Source organism: Rana temporaria, chromosome 5 (genome assembly GCF_905171775.1).
Source record: "Rana temporaria chromosome 5, aRanTem1.1, whole genome shotgun sequence".
In the NCBI taxonomy this organism is placed as follows: Eukaryota; Metazoa; Chordata; class Amphibia; order Anura; family Ranidae; genus Rana; species Rana temporaria.
Window position 1 is genome coordinate 290,765,351 of NC_053493.1, and position 18,755 is coordinate 290,784,105.

Genomic DNA, 18,755 nt, shown 5'->3' on the forward strand with positions numbered 1-18,755 from the left:
GACCATCTGGTCACCAGTCATGTCTTTGCCTCCCATCCAGTGCCGGCAGATCATTTCTCCGGGTCTCCAATGGCACGGGAGAGCCCGGAGAAGCACCGGATGGCAGAGGGAGGGGGGGACGTCCCCTCCCGTCGCCTATAAGAACAATCAAGCAGCGGAACTGCCGCTATGATCATTCTTTTGGTGCACAGAATCGCTGGCTGAAGAGATGGATATCTGAATGATGCCTGTAGCTGCAGGCATCTTTCAGATATCCCCACTGAAAGTCCAGGACGTCATATGACGTCCTTAGCGCATACTAGCACATTATGACAGATCTACCTGTAAAGTGGATCACTCCCGCGCACCTGGTCTTCCTTCCAGGTTCACGGGTTCTGACTGTATGAATGGCCAGGGCCGTAGTGACGTCCCTCCCTCTCATAAGCGCAAGCGCCCTTGGCTCCGGCTTGGTTCACACTGCTGTGCAGAGCAGCTCGCAGCAGGGGTACAGTGCGTCTGTTCTCCATTTCAGGGACGAATAAGGCTCACATTTTTGGCTGGATTCGGACCTGAAATGGAGCCAAAGACGCACAGAACCTCACAGACAGCCATCCCGGAGATGTGTGAACCGGCTTCATTGAGAGCCATTCACACTCTCCTGACATGCGAATTTCGATGAGGGGAAACCCACATCCAATTTGCATCAGTGTGAACCCAGCCTAATGGCCCGTACCCACGATCCGAAAATTGGACGAAAAATAACGCTTTCGAAGCAATCGTATGAGAATTGGATCCTTAGTACAGAGCTTTTATGAGCCGCAGTTCATCCGATAGGACAAACACAAAAAAAAAAAAAAAAAAATTCTCGTATAACAGATCGTGACATCACTTTTTTATTCTGTCGTAAAAGAATGTTTGATACGCAACTAGCATGCAAAAAAACAAAAACAAACAATCTATAGTCTGATTTTCGGATCGTGTGTACAGGCCATTAAGTTACCGCATGGGGATGCCGCCCTGTAAGGATGAGCTCCGGCGTGTTCGCAAAGCCCACGTGCAGAGCCCGCCAGGAAGTCGGCACTGCTTTGCACTAATCACAGGCAGCGAGACATTTTCCTGCTGCAGAGATAGGGAAATGTTTTACTGCCTGTGATTAGCACAGAGCAGTGCCGACTTCCTGGCGGGCTCTGCACGTGGGCTTTGCGAACACGCCGGCGCTCATCCTTACCGTCCTGTCAGACCACATGCACTGGTCACCAGCTGCATTTATTGTGCAAGTTTAGGAGATATTCACTGTACCTCATTATAAGCTTACCTGTAGGTGCAAGTTCAAAAGTGGAATGTACCTCTAGAAATGAATCTGCTTATATTTTGAATTCGCCGGTTCCTCATATTCATATGCGAATGACATTTTAAAATACAATCTTCTATTTTTTCGTTTTCAGTAAATACCTTCACTGTCATCACTGGGTCTCTGTGCTGCTCTATACAATCTTGGCTGGTGGGAGATGTTGGAAGGGTTTTGTACATATACACAGCTCCCGGTCTCAATATCCCTCAGACCCGGGCTGGCTCGTGAGAGGATTTCTATAAATATGAAAAAGCCCCGCGCAGTGACCAGACACATTTACCTTTTTATTTTTTCTCACTGCAGGGCTGTGCGCAAGCAGCCCATAGAAAGTGAACGGCAGTGTGTCTAATGTCTGGACTTACCTGCAGGGTTGAGTCTGACAGGCATGCAGAGACAGGTGCAAGGACCTGGATGGTTGGGGGTCTGAGTAGTCATAAACCTCAGCTGAGAAGGCGAGTCCATACAGCCGCCATGCATCCATTCACTTTCTAGGGGCTGCACACAGCTCATCGCTAAAAAAAAGTAAACAACTGACACAGGCCGCTGCAAGGGGCTGAGCACCGGTGTGAACGAGCCCTACAAGTGCTGCTTCCTTTTATTGGTGTGGTAAACAAAAGCAGCCACTACACACAATGCAGTTCCATCTATTATTGAGTGCTTCCCCATGGAACAAGCTCCCTTCTGCTGTGAGGGGATATAAAAGCTTCCTCCCAGGTAATACTACACAGAAGAAGAGCCCAGTGCATATACCCTGACACTATGGAATCTATTATTATTATTAGTGCTGATTGCAGGCCTTCCCTAGTCCCTCAGCAGTCTGTCCTCAGCCCCCTGCCCCATACCACACATAAAGTACCTGACAGGAAGCCATGAGGTGTCTAATGTGATGTAATGGTGACAGATAGAACACTACAGGGTGCACCTAGTCAGTGCTCTCTTACCTGTGTCCTCCCCCTCCACCTCGTACTATCACTAGGAGCCTCTCTTCCTCTTCCTCCTGTCCTCAGTACGAGGCAGGAAGCAGCGTATCGTCCAGCTCTCATAGCACTCACTACAGGACATTGACTGGGTAAAAAACCGCGGCTCTCACAGTGTCTGCAGTCATGGAGGACGACACTATAAGCTGCCGGCCATTTTTCCGGAGTCAGACTACAGTGTATTGGGCGCGGAGCGCCGCCTTTAGTCTGAACACGTGACGGAGACCAATATGTCATCTGTGATTGGTGCTCTAGTGATCAAAGTGGAATCAGATAGTGTGAAGAGTGTGCAATGATAGCGCAAGCGACTCAGCACTGCCATGTTGTGGCTGGCGTTTTGCCAACCCTAGCATTAACTTCTTCACTTTTAACATGGGAGTTTTTCTACAGTCATGTGTTTTTCTTTCTTTATCATCAGGGCTGTATTTACCATGGTGGCAGTTCAAAGGCCTGAAAGTGTACAAATGGTGAAAAATCTTCCTTAGATTTTAAATCTTCGCTTTTCTGTCATCTACATAGTTGGCAACATTGTAAAAAAATATATAGGGGCACTTTTTGCCTGTAGGAGGAGTCTTATTATAATTAGTGGGCAGGACATTTGTTTGTAGGCGTGGCATGGCGGGGACAGAAAAATGTGGTGCGTTTTAAGGCTTCATGTACACGGACGTTTTTACAACCTCTCCTGAACGATTTAACTTGACAGATAGCAACCAAGGTTAAAAACGTCCATTTTACCGCGTTTATGTGTTTTGACGCGTTTGCGTTTTGAAGCGTTTTTAAAAAAAAAAATGTATAAAGGCTGGCCGAAGGCTAGCCTGTGTTTGTAGGAGGAGTCTGCTGAGTACTTAAGCCTCCTCCTCTGTCGGGTCCTGGGTTGGCGCCATCCGGCCATCTGAATAGACCAGCGGCCAGCAACAATAACATAGATTCATGCAATGCATGAATCTATGTTATTGTAATCAGTGGCGTGAGAGGGGGCGGCGCTCCAGCGCCCTCTATAGACGCACCGCCACTGTTCCAGTGGCTACAATGTGTTCTCTAATTGCACAAGGTAGAGAGGTGGGATGGTGGCATTATGATCGCCACCTCATCCAATCAGAAGACACCTTGGGCCAGATCCACGAAGCGCGGCGCTTCTTTACGGCCGGCGTAGTGTATCTCAGATACACTACGCCGCCGTAACTTACAGCGTATTTCCCGTATTCTCAAAGAATTTGCGCCGTAAGATACGGCGGAGTAGTGTAACTGTGTCGGCGTAAGGGCACGCAATTCAAATGGATGAGATGGGGGCGTGTTTTATGGTAATACGTCTTGACCCAACGTAAATTACGTTTTTTCTGAACGGCGCATGCGCCGTCCGTGGGGGTATCCCAGTATGCATGCTCGAAATTAACCCGCAACAAGCCAATTCTTACGACGTGAATGTCATTCTACGCAAAGCCCTATTCGCGAACAACTTACGCAAACGATGTAAAATTTTCAAAATTCAACGTGGGAACGACGGCCATACTTAACATAGGATACGCCTGATATAGCAGGGGTAACTATACGCTGAAAAAACGACGTAAAAAAATGCACCGGCCAGACGTACGTTCGTGGATCGCCGTATCTAGCTAATTTGCATACTTGACGCGGAAATCGACGGAAACGCCACCTAGCGGCCAGCGTAAATATGCACCTTAGATCCGACGGCGTACTAAGACGTACGCCAGTCCGATCTAGCCCAGCTTCAGGCTTATCTTGTTTTGTGGATACAAAACAAAGATACGCCAGAGCAAACTAGAAGTTACACAGCGTATCAATAGATATGCCAGCGTAAACGCTTCGTGGATCTGGCCCCTTGTATTTATTACAGATTTCAGATCAACAATAGAAAGATCTTTAAGTTTTAGGGATTTGGGCCAAATTGTACTTGGGGGGCACAATGATCTCAGGAGGCGGTAATATAGATTTGTGCTGTGGTGACAGAATTTATGCTGCGAAAGCTAATTTGTTCCAGAAAAGAGGAGAGGATTTTTGTTGAGAAAGGAGGGATTGTGGGAAAAGAAGATGTGTGCTGGAAGAGGGGATTTGGGATGGTAGAGGAGGATTTGTGCTGAGAGAGAGATTGGGGGAAAGAGAATTTGTAGAGGGGGGGATTTGAGGGGAAGAAGATTTGTGCTGGGAGGGTGGATTGGGGGGGCTGCAATTACTGTTTCAAATCTTTTTGCGGATGTCTCTACCAGCTTTGTACATCTAGGAGAGTGACATTTTTGCCAATTCTTCTGTGCAAAATAGCTCAAGCTCAGTCAGATTGGATGAATATGCCTTGATCTAAAGTACCATTCCATTGTAGCTCTGGCTGTATGTTTAGGGTTGTTGTCCTGCTGGAAGGTGAACCTCTGCCTCAGGCTCCAATCACACTGGCTTAAAAAAACGTTGCTGCTACAGGAGTTTTGTGTTCTGCTTGTAGAAGCAGCTCAATGTTATCCTATGTGTCCATCAAGGGCGGATCCAGAGTCTAGTGTCGGGAGGGGCACTGCCAGAAAATAAGGTGTTGCTTACAGAACTCAATTAGGTGTCCGGTGTGTCCGCTGCAATGTTGCAGTACCGCTAAGTAATCTAGTAAAAAATATTTAAATATAAATGCCATAAATCTATCCCATAGTTTGTAGACGATTGTCAGGGACTGCAGACATGGTACAAGGGATGGTCAGAGACTGGAGACATGGTACAAGAGATGGTCAGAGACTGACGACATGGTACAAGAGATCAATGCAGCCTCATCAGTGCCCATCATTGCAGCCTCACTGTACATATGAACGCAGCCCCACTTTTGTATATTAATGCAGTCCCACTTTTGTATATAACTGCAGCCCCACTTTTGTATATAAATGCAGTCCCACTTTTGTATATAAATGCAGCCCCACTTTTGTATATTAATGCAGTCCCACTTTTGTATATAAATGCAGCCCCACTTTTGTATATAAATGCAGTCCCACTTTTGTCTATGAATGCAGTCCCACTTTTGTCTATGAATGCAGCCCCACTTTGTATATGAATGCAGCCCCACTTTGTATATGAATGCAGCCCCACTTTTGTAAATTAATGCAGCCCCACTTTTGTATATAAATGCAGTCCCACTTTTGTATATAAATTCAGTCCCACTTTTGTATATAAATTCAGTCCCAATTTTGTATATTAATGCAGTCCCACTTTTGTATATAAATGCAGCCCCACTGTATATATAAATACAGCCCCACTTTTGTATATGAATGCAGCCCCACTTTTGTATATGAATGCAGCCCCACTTTGTATATGAATGCAGCCCCACTTTGTATATGAATGCAGCCCCACTTTTGTATATGAATGAAGCCTCACTGTGCATGGCACTCACCATGGCATTGCCTCGATCACACACAGCAGGTATCTCCTCTCCCGACGTGTGTCATGGAACAAACAGGAGCTGTAGGTCTGTGTTTGGCAGGGCAGTGTGCTCTAGCAAGGTCCCCCCCTAGATGGACTTGTGTGATAGACAAAACACTGATTCAATCAGTCTTCCATCTCCATCTACTATCACATGAGCAGGTCTAGCACAGGCAGCACAGCCGACCACAGACCCAGCTCTCACACACAGCGAGAGATGCCCGGTGTCATACACGCAGGAGAGAGGGGGAGCGCTGCAGTCAGCTACAGCTCAAAGCAGCCTCAGGACAGGCAGCCTACCAGGCTGCGCCAGATCGGCCCTGGTGATGACAGAGAGAGAATGAGAGACACGACAGTTTGACAGGATTGTCTCGGGGGGGGGGGCAATTGCCCTGTTGCCCCCCCCTGGATCCGCCGTTGGTGTCCATGCACATTAGGATGATTACAGACATATTTTGAGATCAATGTTTAGAGGTAGGAAAAAAAAAAACTTTTGATTTGCATTTCTGATTGGAGCTTACTGGCAGAAAAAATGTAAAATTCTCCTAAACTCGTCTAAACTTTGTACAAAAAATGCTCTACATAAGCTTTTTTTTTACTCCAAAGAGAACAGATGTTTTTTTTAAGCCCAGTGTGCATGGAGCTTCAGTCTCAAGTCTTTTGCAGACTCTACCAGGTTATCTTCTGAGATTGCCCTGCATTTGGTTCCATTCATCTTCCCATCAACTCTAATCAGCTTCCCTGTCCCTGCTGAAGAAAAGTATATCCGCAACATGATTCTGCCACCACCATGTTTCACGGTGGGGATGGTGTGTTCAGGGTTATGTGCAGTGTTAGTTTTCTGCTACACATAGCATTTTGCTTTTAGGCCAAAACGTTCAATCTTAGTCTCATCTGACCAGAGTATCTTTTTTCCACATATTTGCTGTGTCCCCCACATGGCTTCTCGCAAACTGCAAACTGTACTTCTTATGACTTTCTTTCAACAATGACTTTCTTCTTGCCACTCTTCCATAAAGACCAGATTTGTGGAGTGCACGACTAACAGTTGTACTGTGGAGAGATTTTTCCCTCCTGAGCTGTGGATCTCTGAAGCTCCTCTAGCGTTACCAATGAGCCTCTTGGCTGCTTTTCTGATTAATGCTCTCCTTGCCAGGCCTGTCAGTTTAGGTGGACAGGCATGTCTTGGTAGGTTTGCAGTTGAGCCATACCCTTTCCATTTTCGGATGATGGATGGAACAGTACTCTTGTTATAATTATTTATAGTTATTTATTAACCACTTAAGACCCGGACCTGTATGCAGGTAAAGAGCCTGGCCAGTTTTTTCGGCACTGCGTCGCTTTAACTGACAATTGCGCGGTCGTGCGATGTGGCTCATAAAACAAAATTGGCGTCCTTTTTTTCTCACAAATAGAGCTTTCTTTTGGTGGTATTTGATCATCTTTGCGTTTTTTTTTTTTTTTTGCGCTATAAACAAAAATAGAGCAACATTTTTAAAAAAAAAAAAATCATTTTTTACTATAATAAATATCCCCAAAAAAGATAAAAAAACTTTTTTTTTCACAGTTTAGGCCGATACGTATTCTTCTACCTATTTTTGGTAAAAAAAAATCGCAATAAGTGTTTATCGATTGGTTTGCGCAAAATTTATAGCGTTTACAAAATAGGAGATAGTTTTATTGCATTTGTATTAATTTTTTTTTTTTACTACTAATGGCGGCAATCAGCGTTTTTTTTTCGTGACCGTGACATTATGGCGGACACATCGGACAATTTTGACACATCTTTGGGACCATTGTCATTTTCACAGCAAAAAAAGCTAAAAAATGCATTGTTTACTGTGAAAAGGACAATTGCAGTTTGGGAATTAACCACTAGGGGGCGCTGAAGGGGTTAAGTGTGACCTCATATGTGTTTCTAACTGTAGGGGGCGGGGCTGGACGCGTGACGTCATTGATCGTGTTTCCCTATAACAGGGAACACACAATCAATGACACTGCCATAACAAAGAACAGGGAACGTGTGTTTACACACACCTCTCCCCGTTCTTCAGCTCCAGGACCGATCGCAGGACACCGGCGGCGATCGGGTCCGCGGGTCCCGCGGCCACGGAGCTTCGGACCGGGTCGCGTGCATGGCTGGGCTTAAAGAGCCACGTACAGGTACATGGATGTGCCCAGCCGTGCAATTCTGCCGACGTATATCAGCGTGAAGGGGTCCTTAAGTGGTTAAATTATAATTTATGATTTAGTGTTTCAAACTTTATCATACCCGGGATGTCTACTAGACTCCTGTTTGGTCAGATTTATATTTAAATAAAACGCCAAATTTTCATGCAAAATCATTTTACCGCTTTCAGCACCTAAAACCAGTAAGAATCATACTGCCAGGGATGTTAAGAGTATCAGAGTAAAGGGGGTTGAATATAAATGCACGCCACACTTTTCAGATATTTATTTGTAAAAAATTTGGAAAACCATTTATTATTTTCCTTCCACTTCACAATTATGTGCCACTTTGTGTTGGCCTATCACATAAAATTCATTTTTGTTTTTGGCTGTAACATGAAAAAATGTAGAACATTTCTAGGGGTATGAATACTTTTTCAATGCACTGTACCATCTTCTCACACTGTATTCACTATGCACTCACCAGACTGATGTGACCTCTAAATTAATATAGACTGTATACCCAATTTTTTTTTTTTTTTTAATAATCACTAGATCAGCTTATATTTGTGCCTTCAACAACTTTCCACCACTTCTGCTGTTGCTTAGATCGCTCATTTGTCTCTCCTCTCTTTGACCATCCCATAAAATTAACATTTTCATGGCAGTATTCCAAATTTTGTTAAATAGCTTTTTTTTTTAAAGAATTTGATCTTAACAGTTTTTGATTAAAAGTTAGAGTTAGAAAGACACAAAAGAGCAGAGTTTTATGTAGTGGGTGAAATAAGAGGGCCTGCAGTATTTCAGCCAAGAGGGCCCCGATTTGATTCTTGTTCAGGGCCCCAGTCTTTCTATAACCAACCCTGACAATAACACAACACTGGTTATTTCCTCAACCACCCACAACAAATCTTAGGATAGACCAGGCAAATATTATCCTACATCCAGAAAGATTGACCTAGACCCAGAGAGGTAGTTCTCAAAAGTTTAAAAAGATCTGTGTACCCTTGCACCTCCAGTGTTGGTTATGAACTGGAGGACACAGTCTCTAAACTTTTTTAAAAGGTTACACAATAAACAGTAATCAAAATTATTATGTTCACAGCCTTACTACCCCGTTTCCCTGAAAATAAGCCCTACCCCTAAAATAAGACCTAGCATGAGTTTCTGGGATGGCTGCAATATAAGCCCTACCTCAAAAATAAGCCCTAGTTAAAGTCCTTGTAAAATCGTGTAATCAGTTTTGTAAAAAGAGATATATATATATATATATATATATATATATATATATATATATATATATATATATATATATATATATATATATATATATATATATATATATATATATATATATATATATATATATATATATATATATATATATATATATATATATATATATATGTAGTGTGTCTTTGTGTAATTTTATTGTGGAAAATACCTTATTTTCCACAATAAAATTACACAAGGAGACACATTACACTATATATAATCTTTTTACAAAACAGATTATAGAATTTTACAAGGTATTTAACTAAGGTTTATTTTTGGGATTACAGAATTTCACAATGCCGACTCCTGAGCTGACGGGGAGAAACTTTTTTTTGTACATACCGTAAATAAATAAGACATTCCCTGAAAATAAGCCCTAGTGTGTTTTTCGTAGCCAAAATTAATAAGACCTGGTCTTATTTTTGGGGAAACACGGTATCTGTATTGGACTAAATTAAGAATTTGAGATGGGACTGTTGTGTCCTGCATAGTTTAGAACAGAAGCAGCATGACATCAGAGGGCATTTCGGTGTAAAAATAGAAAAGGGGATCATTCTCTATGGTGGCGGTGCCAGGGATTTTACATTAACACATTAACGTGTCTGCAATGTAAGCAGCTGCCCTCTCGTATTGCAAAGAGAAAATAATGAGCAAAGCAACTAAATGGTTGCGCTTGAGGCCCAAGTGCAAACTTGTTTGATAGCATATGGAATGGTTAAAGCCGCTGTCAGAATTTATGGTTACTGTCTGGTGTCTATATAGAAAGTTGTGAAATCTTCCCAACAAGGACAATAACTGCAAAAAAAACTAAAAGAGGATGTGCAAGCTGTGGCATGCCATAGAGTTTCCCCCTCAATGTCCTTGGGGGGGGGGGGGCAGACAAAGGTTGGCAGATTCCATTAGATTGCGGAGTACGTTGGATATCTTTCTATCTCTTTCTTTTTTTTCCCCTTTTCCTTTCTCAGATATTCACATACGTTCCCTTTAAGGGACTACATCATCCTGCTCATTCCTTGTCCACATACTCGCTGTATGCTTATATTGGCTATGTTTTTCATGATAACATGGGTTCACTGTGTGATGTTATGCTTTTTATACTTCCTGATGTGTTCGTAAGTATGACTGGGAATTTGCTTTCTTCCTCTCTGATCAGGATGTATTACAAGATGAATTAGTCCCCGTTTGTATGATATTGTGGATTTTTCCTCTATTTCGTTCCGCTTACTATTTGTACCCTGTTTCCCTGAAAATAAAACCTACCCCTAAAATAAGACCTAGCGTAATTTTCCAGGAGGGCTGCAATATAAGCCCTACCCCGAAAATAAGCCCTAGTTTAAAATGCTATAACCCACTCTATTACAGTAGTACACAATGTACAATGTGTGTGTTTCTGTAACATAAATGCAGGGAAGAGAGCTCCGGCAGGTCACAAAAGCGCAGAGCGGTGCTATAATGAAGGTATTTGGCACAATTATATTACAGGAACACACACATGTGTACATTATATACTACAGTAATAGAGTGGATTACAAGATTTTACAAGCATTTTAACTCAGTTTACACTGGGGATTCCTACCAGGCAGGGAGAGAGAGGGGAAGAGAAGACAGCACATTACATGGTAAGACCTACCCCAAAAATAAGCCCTACTGTGTCTTTTGTTGCCAAAATTAATATAAGACCCGGGCTTATTTTCGGGGAAACACGGTAGAAATAAAATAAAAAAAATGAGTTATAAAAAAAAAAACACAGGTTCTTACTAGGGTTGTCCCGATACCACTTTTTTAGGACTGAGTACAAATACCGATACTTTTTTTTATGTACTCTCCGATACCGAATACCGATACTTTTTTAAAATGTGTCCCCAAATGCAGCCATGTCCCCCACATATTCCAGCCATGTCCCCCACATATTCCAGCCATGTCCCCCACATAATGCAGCCATGTCCTCCACATTCCAGCCATGTCCCCCACATTCCAGCCATGTCCCCCACATTCCAGCCATGTCCCCCATACCTGTATGATGCCGCACGTGCCGCCGTTAATCAGCGTGCGGGGAACAGCTTTCGTTTGAATAGCTGTATCCCCGCCGCGTAGACACTCCCCCTTGCGCAGGATTGGACAGATCATCCTTCCAATCCCGCGCAAGGGGGAGTGTCTATACGCGGCGGGGATACAGCTATTTAAACGAAAGCTGTTCCCCGCACGCTGATTAACGGCGGCGGCTTTGGGGTTTGCGGCGACGGGTTTCCGGCGGCGGTGGCGGCGGCGGGGGGCCACAAGTATTCTATTTTAGTATCGGGGGTATTTGCGGGAGTACGAGTACTCCTGCAAATACTCGGTATCGGTCCCGATACCGATACTGGTATCGGGACAACCCTAGTTCTTACCCTTCTCTACCTTAGAAAGCCGTTTCATTACTGCCTGTGCTCTTGTTTACAGCAAGTGATGGAAAATCCCCCTAATGGGTACAGAATCAGTTCTAAAGGATAGCTAAATCAAAGAACAAAAATTGTATATATTTCAGCTTACCAGTCCTCGGGTAGTGCTGGCTGCATTAACTTTCCAGGCAGAGTATTTTAAGAAAGAACAGAAAATACCCGTTGAGCTTGCAGTGTCTGAACAGAAAGCAAAACCAATCTCATCTTCCTTCTGTAAACTTCTAGCGTCCCTATGCCCTATATCATGGGTCTTCAAACTTTAGCCCTCCAGTTGTTCAGGAACTACAATTCCCATCATGTCTGTGAATGTTTTACAATGCCTCATGGGATGTGTAGTTCAGCTGGAGGGCCGTAGTTTGAGGATGAGCAAAGGCAGAAATACCTTTAGTCCAGCGTCAGTGGCAACCATGTTCCTCTCCATAGCTACAAATAAAAAGTCAAAGTTGCCCACCCTAGGGGAAGCATATTGTTTGCAGGATCACCAGGTCGAAAAAAAAACTAATTTAAGAAAAATGTATGCAACCACCACATCTAAGGACTGGTAAACTTCAAAATATGAAATTATTTTCTTTGGGTTAAGATAGATCCTCTATCAATGCAAGGGCCCTTTCCCACGTACGGATCCCGTGACGATCCATCCATTTTTTTATCCACTTGCTCAGCAGGGATCACTCCATTGATCCCTGCTGAGCCGGCAGATGACACTGTGCAGGGATTGGCCTGTCAGATCTCCACTCTCCCCTATGGGGGGGGGGGGGGAAATCGGATGAACACAGACAGTCTGTCTGTGTTCACCCGATCCGCTCTGCAGACGGATGGAAAAATAGGATTTTCCTCCATTTGCTATCCCATAGGGATACATATATGTCCGTATTTCATCCAAAAACAGAGGGATGAAATACGGACATACTGTCCGTACGTGTGAAAGGGCCCTAACCAGGCCCGGACTGGGACAAAAAATAGGCCTGGGCATTTTGGATTAAGCAGCCCATGACATGCTAACCGACACCTCTGGCAGAGAACATGGGGGAGGTGGAGAGCATGCAGGGAGGTGGAGAGCACAGGGAGGGTGGTGGAGAGTACTGGGGGGTGGCAGAGACCATGGGGAGAGGTGGAGAGCACTGGGGGGTGGCAGAGAGCACTGGGGGGGGGGGGGTGACGTGGCAGAGAGCACTGGGGGGGAAGGTTGAGAGCACTGCGGGGGTGGCGTGGCAGAGAGCACTGTGGGAGGTGGAGAGCACTGGTGGGAAGGTTGAGAGCCCTGGGGTGGTGGCAGAGAGCCCTGGGGTGGTGGCAGAGAGCCCTGGGGTGGTGGCAGAGAGCCCTGGGGTGGTGGCAGAGAGCCCTGGGGTGGTGGCAGAGAGCACTGCGGGGATTGGCAGAGAGCACTGCGGGGATTGGCAGAGAGCACTGCGGGGATTGGCAGAGAGCCCTGGTTGGAGGTTGAGAGCACTGAGGGGTGGCAGAGAGCATGGAGGGAGGTGGAGAGCACTGGGGGGTGACAGAGAACCCTGAGGGGTGGCAGAGAGCACTGGGAAGGGGTGGCAGAGAGCACTGGGAAGGGGTGGCAGAGAGCACTGGGAAGGGGTGGCAGAGAGCACTGGGAAGGGGTGGCAGAGAGCACTGGGAAGGGGTGGCAGAGAGCACTGGGAAGGGGTGGCAGAGAGAACTGGGAGGAAGGGGTGGCAGAGAGCACTGGGAGGGGGGGTGGCAGAGAGCACTGGGGGGGTGGCAGAGAGCACTGGGAGGGGGGGGGTGGCAGAGAGCACTGGGGGGGGGTGGCGGAAATCACTGGGGGGGGGGGGGTGGCAGAAATCACTGGGAGGGGGGGGCAGAAATCACTGGGAGGGGGGGGGTGGCAGAGAGCACTGGGAGGGGGGGTGGCAGAGAGCACTGGGAGGGGGGGTGGCAGAGAGCACTGGGAGGGGGGGTGGCAGAGAGCACTGGGAGGGGGGGTGGCAGAGAGCACTGGGAGGGGGGGTGGCAGAGAGCACTGGGGAGATCACGAGGAGGCAAAGAGTATAAGCAGTGTAGGAGGAGCAGTGGGGGCGGCTGCATATAAAAAATAATTTTCTCTCTGGGGTGATTGGGTTTGAGCGTTGTTGTAATCCCTGCCACCTGTGTTCTATGTACCTACTATCGACACACTTGTACCTGCATTTTATTCATGATCACCGGTCATGTACTGTACCTGAATGCTGCATGTATGCCCTGTATGTTATTGTTTTGCTCGAATAAAAGCTCTTTGATTTAAAAAAAAAAAATTTTTTTCTCAATCTCCCTTCTGCAGTATTGGAATGCCTGCTTCTCCTCTACCTCTCACAGCCTCAGGCATTCCAATATTGCAGAAGGGAGACAGAGAAAAAGATTTTTTATATGCAGCCGCCCCCACTGCTCCTCCTATCCAGGTTACAGGAGGGGGGGGGGGGGCTGCACTCACGTTTTCTGCTATATCCGGGCCGGTGAAAGGAGCAACAGGTGTCCGCTCTGGCTCCTCCCCTCGCAGTCACGCCCCCCGGCCGTGGAGAGGCCGAAGGCTTCTCATCTAGCTCCTCCCCCCTGTGTTTACATCCACCCGGGAGGCCGCGGAGAGGCTAGATGAGCGGCGCGGGTTTAAAGAGCCTTTTCCCCCGCGAATTGCAGCCTGGTGGCCGCGGCCCACTGGGCGAATGCCCGGTTTGCCCGATGGCCAGTCCGGGCCTGGCCCTAACCCTTTCCTACTTGTTCAAAATTAAAACAATTGGTTAGAGTTATGGTTTAATGTTGACAGGAAACCGTGGCGACTGGCTTTACAATTTGATAATGCCAATTGCTTGCCTGTCATGCTTACCCTTATTCTTCAGTGCCTAAAACCACTGAGTATACATATCAGGACATTGATTTTTTTTTTTTGTCTGTTCTGGGTCAGAGATGGCCATGCATCTGACATTTTCAGAAATGGGCCAGCCATCTTCAACTCTGTACAGGAAAACAAACTGCAGGACAAGATTGAGTGTATATAATGTTTAAAGTGTAAAATAATAAACAGTTCTACAAAACGATAAACCCACTTAAGACACAGTTCACACTATTGCTCAAATACAGGGGTCTCCAAACTGCAGCCCTTTGCTAGCCATTAACCGGCCCCTGGAGTTCTATTTATTCGACTTGCACCAACAATGGGGCACCATTTCTTCCACGGATACCAATGATGGGGTAATATTTTTCCCACTTATACCAATGATGGGGTTGCTACCCTTCCTACTACTGACCACCAACTCCAAGGCCATATTTATTATCACTATGCTGAGCCTGGGACACAAACCCCCACTGGCCACAATTCGGCCCCCTTGTAGTATGGAGGACACTAAACTAGCCCTTTGTTTGGAGACCCCTGCTCTAATATATTGGATTCTGCTTGTCCTTGCTATCAGTTGTGTATTGCAGCGAGGGCCGTACAGGGAAGCAGCTATAAAGAGAAATGAAACAATAAAAAACAAAAAAGATTAAGTCTGTACAGTCACCAGAATATCTATACCAGGGCTCAAGTCCTACGGGAACGCGTGGGAACAGAGTTCCTGCACTTTTTTCACAGCAGGAACTCCGTTCCCTTTGCAGGACTAGAGCAGCCGAGCCGCCCGAGCCAATCCTTCACTAAGCGGCGATGCCCAGCTCGAGTCACTGTCAGGGGCAGGCGAACCTTAGTAATCCTTTAGGTTACTGGCCGCTTCCTGTATATGGATTCATCAGGTAGTGTGCGGGTATTCCGTCACTTCCTCGATGCCGCAATGTCTCCTGGGAGCTTTTGTCATTGTTCCCAGGAGACATTGCGGAGGTCTGCCACGAGTTATCACAGGATTTAGAAAGAACTTGCTTCTTTTTAAATCCATATACAGGAAGCGGCCAGTAACAAAGGATTACTAAGATACAGTGGATCGAAAAAAACAAAAACACAACAACATGCGGTTTAGTAATTATGCATATGAGCGCATCATTTTTTCCCCCAAGACTTGACCCCTGATCTATACCAAAGTGAAACTCGAACTGGGTTTCAAGCGAACACAAAATAGGTGATCTCACTCCCCCTAATGTATATAAAGCAACAGTGCAGTGCTACCCCCAAGCATCAAAAATGTGCAAACATCATGTCAACATGTGTAATCAATGTCTAGAGAGTAAAATCCCAAATCCTCTTTTTACATTAGAGCAAGTACATAAAATGTGTACTCCACCAAGTGAAAATTCAAAACTGCTCACCTTCAAGGATGACCTTTAATGATTGAGGTCAAATAGTTATTGCTGCCCCTGGCGGGGCTGATGCAGATACAGCAACAAATCTTTTCTATAATCCTCATGTAGAGATATCACATATAAAAGAAAGGGAACAGATAGTGTTCACGGTTTATTAAATTAAAAGGTATATAGACAAAAACCAGTGACAAAAAGGTAGCATAACGGACTGTTTGCATTGAAAAGCATTATATAATGGGCTATTTACAATGCTACCTTTTGAAGAGATCCGTTTCCTGCATCTGCATCAGCCCGCCGAGGACAGCAAACACTGTTTTGCCACGTACATACGATCAGACATTCCGACAACAAAACTGTGGATTTTTTTCCGACTGAATGTTGGCTCAAACTTGTCTTGCATACACACGGTCACACAAATGTTGACGGAAATGCCGAACGTCAAGAATGCGGTCACGTACAACACTATGACGAGCCGAGAAAAATGAAGTTCAATGATTCCGAGCATGCGTAGGATTTTTGTACGTCAGAATTGCATACAGACGATCGGAATTTCCGACAAGCACTTTTGTCGGAGAAATTGGAGAACCAGCTCTCAAACATTTGTTGTCAGAAATTCCGACAGCAAATGTCAAATGGAGCGTACACACGGTCGGATTTTCCGACAAGCTCACATCGAACATTTGTTGTCGGAAATTCCGACCGTGTGTACGCAGCATTTGACCACAATTAATCATTAGAGGTCAACTTTGGAGGTGAGCAGATTTTGATTTTTTTACTTGGCGTTCTTATGTAAGAAGAGTGATCACCAGAGTTCTTCAGCTGTGGTTAACTGTCACAGTTCAACTTTTGGACTTTTTAAATCTCTGAACATTTATTTTAGAGCTCAACATTTAGGAGGCAGAAAAAAATTAAATAAAAAAAAAAAAAACACATCCTTCTGCTTAGCGTTTGATTGAAGCTTACTGGCAGAAAAAAAACGTAAAAAACTCTGCTAAACTCACAAAAAATGCTTTGTATGAAAGTTTTTTACTGCCAAGAGAACAGACTTTTTTTTAAGCCCAGTGTGCCTAGAGCCTTACAGGGGCATCAGGCACCCAGAACCCTTACATATACCCAGTGAAGGGGCTAGCCTCAGGTGATATACAGAGATGAAACAAATCCTGTGCCCCGAGCCCACCCAGTTGTGCGACAATAGCAAATTAACATTCGCTATTGTCTTTCTGATTCTCCTCACAGCCAAGCAGGAAGCGGGTTCCGAGACCTGTCACATAAGAGAAGCAATTCTATTGGCCCTCAAGGAGGAGGGAGGAGACACACAGGAAGCCTCCGTGAAGCACTAGAAGGAAGCACTGCCCATGACTTAGATGAGGTAAGCGCGGGACTGGTGACCGACCAATCGTGGGGATGTGGTGTCCGTGACCCCGACCGCTAGGGGGGGGTGGATTAGGTTGGATTGTTTGCCCCCCCCCCCCCAAAAAAAAAATTATACCACCAGCCACCACTGCACTACACCCCTTTGTAGCAGAAAGCAGTAGCAGGGATCTGACATCACACACATTGAGTGGGGGACGCAGACAGTCTTCCCTACAGGCTGTTGTGTTGGGCCTCAAGTCTTTTCAGTGATTCATGCAGACAGTAGAGGGATGAGAGAGAAACTACACTCAATGCAGTGAATTCAGGCGGGTACACACTATCGAGGGATATGCCTTGTTCATTTCTCATATCTGAGGTCTACAACCACTTCAGCCCCGGAAGGATTCATATGCAGTTATCAACAGGTGCATAATTAGGTATGCCCATTTTTTTTTTTTATATTATTGATGTGTGGTACAGTATTAACAGCTTCAGCTCCGGAAGGTTTTACCCACTCCCTGTCCAGGTCATTTTTGAGATACGGCAGTGCGTCACTTTAACTGACAGTTGTGCTGTTGTGCGATGCTGTACCCAAACAAAATCGACGTCCTTTTTTTCCCCCCACGATTAGAGCTTTCTTTTGGGGAAATTTGATCACCTCTGCAATTTTTTGTTTTTGCGCTACTATAAAAAAAAAAAGACAATTTAAAAAAAAAAAAAACTATTTTGGATTGGACAGTGAAGGAACAGCACATTAATAAAAGGGAATTCTTTTAGCTTTCTGTAAGGATGTTCCTGTACATATTTCTTAGAAGAGCAGATTGCATGGACAGGATGGTCTCTGGACACATGATCTGCCGATTACATTGACATTAGTTGAGGTCAGTTCTGCCATTAGCACACCACAAATGATATAGTCCATCTCAGGAGTGAGTATGAGAGGATTGCCATGTTCCTACATACAGTGGGACCATAGAAAATGAATGTAGCCACTCCCTAACAGGAAGCCAGATCACAGCAGCAGCATAATTTGGAGGTGGCTGAGAAGAATGGAAGGTACTTTTAAAATAGTTAGGAATACATACTTAGAACATTTTTTTTTAGTTTAGGGTCACTTTAAAGCCAGATAGAAAATTACATAGCAAGTTACAGCAATGCCGGTTATGGACCATTATAAAAGCAAGCAGTATCTTACAGTAAAACGACTTTAGAACTGGGGGTAAATGTGGAACACACAGTTAGAGGAAATTTCCATTAACCTTTAAACATATATTATACTCCATTTGTGTCCAAAAGGAATGAATTAAAAACACAAACAGTCTTAAAAATATAAATGGTTTATGGCAACACTGCAACAGAACTGAAAGTGCAAGAAATGGGAATACTCCCCAAAATAAGGGCGAGAATGACAAAAGAAGAAGATGAGAGCAAATAAACTTTTACAGCAAAATGTGGACTTTCCAGAAAAGTACAATGAATTAAACAGTGCTTGATAGAAATATAAGAAGCTACTTGGTTCCCTTTTACATAAAATTCTTGAAGTGGTTGCCTTTCCTACAGTCCTTCACCATAAACAGT

At 44.9% G+C, this 18,755-nt stretch overlaps 1 protein-coding gene across 2 annotated transcripts in view; it reads right to left on the reverse strand.

The window, feature by feature from the left end:
- Positions 1-2,395, reverse strand: part of RALBP1 (ralA binding protein 1) — a 67,511-nt gene extending 65,116 nt beyond the window's left edge. The window contains exon 1 of one of the 2 annotated variants that reach the window (XM_040353963.1): positions 2,272-2,395. The gene's annotated coding sequence lies outside the window, so the exon portion shown is untranslated. The remainder of the gene's footprint in view (positions 1-2,271) is intronic. The other variant, XM_040353962.1, reaches the window with a different exon arrangement.
- Between the last annotated feature and the right edge of the window lie 16,360 nt (positions 2,396-18,755).